The sequence below is a fragment of the Arachis ipaensis genome, chromosome B10 (genome assembly GCF_000816755.2).
Source record: "Arachis ipaensis cultivar K30076 chromosome B10, Araip1.1, whole genome shotgun sequence".
Lineage (NCBI taxonomy): Eukaryota > Viridiplantae > Streptophyta > Magnoliopsida > Fabales > Fabaceae > Arachis > Arachis ipaensis.
The window spans coordinates 122,605,774-122,607,482 of NC_029794.2; positions in this window are offsets into that span (position 1 = coordinate 122,605,774).

Consider the following 1,709-nt stretch of genomic DNA (forward strand, 5'->3'; position numbering starts at 1 on the left):
GATTATTTTTAATGTCTTATTTTAATTATATCAAGTATTTAAAATATTTTTTGTTTTAATAAATAATAGTATATACTATATCTAAATTTATTTTAAGAATATATGTTAAGAATAAGACTGGACACACTGATATTTGATCGCATTTAGGTGTGTCAAAGCATGTCTGGAGAAAATTTTTTTTACTTTTTATTAAGACACAGTTGGACACAGCAGACACGCATGTCGGATGAATGTCGGTGAATGTCGTGTCCGAAATGTGTCTGACACATACGACAACTCAACAAAGTGTCCGTGCTTTATAAATTATAAGAGCACATTTTAAGATTTTCGTTTAAAAAAATTTGATTAAAAAGGTATAAAGTTTAAAATTTCAAGATATTTATTATTCATTTATTAAAATAAACAATTTTAAAAAATTTTATTAACAACAACTCTAACCTATGTCCTTAAGTGATTACTAGTTCAGGAAATTTTATGATTTATTCTGGTCAACATTAATTAAATAGAGATTTAAATAGAAATTTATGACTATTTAATTCTCTCGGTTAATTGAGATTTAAATTCAAATTTGACTAAAAAATATTTTACCTATCATATTTTCTCTTATATAAAGAATATTACAAATAAATCAAATCTATATTACTATTATTATTGTTCTAATAGAAATGAATTTGTTAATACTAGTTGACTCTTAACAAATAAATCAACAGTTTAATATATAATGTAGGCTTATTTTATTAATACAAAAAAATATTAATAAAAAAGTTAACCAATCTAATAAAAATAAATATTAAGAATCAAAAAAATATTTTTTATTAAAAATCTCATTATCTTTTAAAATAATTGTCAAAATTATTTAAAATTTGCTTCCTCAATCTATTAAACTAAACTTATTTAGAGTCAATAATTCAAAATGTTATATGAAAAATGCAATGGCACTTTTAATTTCTGCTAGCATGATAATTAATTATCCTAAGGATATAATTGATCATTGACTAATAAATTTTACGGAATATAAAAAATATGAGAAACGTTTCTTTATGCTTCTAGAATGAAAGTAGTATTTTCCANTCAAAAATATTATATTTTAGCATTAATTTAAAAACAATAATTAATTTTAAAGAGAAATAATTTACTAAAATTATGAATAATGAGCGAATATACTCAATTTTTGTATTTGCTAAACTATGAACAGAATATAATTTGGTTTAAGGATTTTGAGCAAACATTCTTTTTGAGGGCTTGTGAGATCAAGAAGAATTTTTGGTTAAATAGCCAAGATATTAATATCACTTTAATCGATGTCTACAATAATTCTTTATTTGCTTTAAGTTGCACAATTATGTTGTTCGGGCATCATATGTATATCTCTCTTAGTAATAATAGCAATTTTTAATTACTACTAAAAAAAATGGTTGAATACCATTAAATTTATTGTCGAATTTAGCATTGAGATTATTAGTGAATTTACTGGCGAATTTGGTAATAATTCGCTGGCCAAAAAAATTACTGTTGAATTTTATTTTTTTGACGGTGAAATTGTCGGTAATATTTAGAGAGAAAATAAGAATAAGTGGCGCGATCATTACCAGCAGAATTACCTTTATCCGCCGATAAAACTCAATTAATGGAACGTTGCGTTTTGATCACGGGCAATACATTACTGTTAGATTTATCCGCCGAAAATTTTGCCCTAAATTAGAATTGCG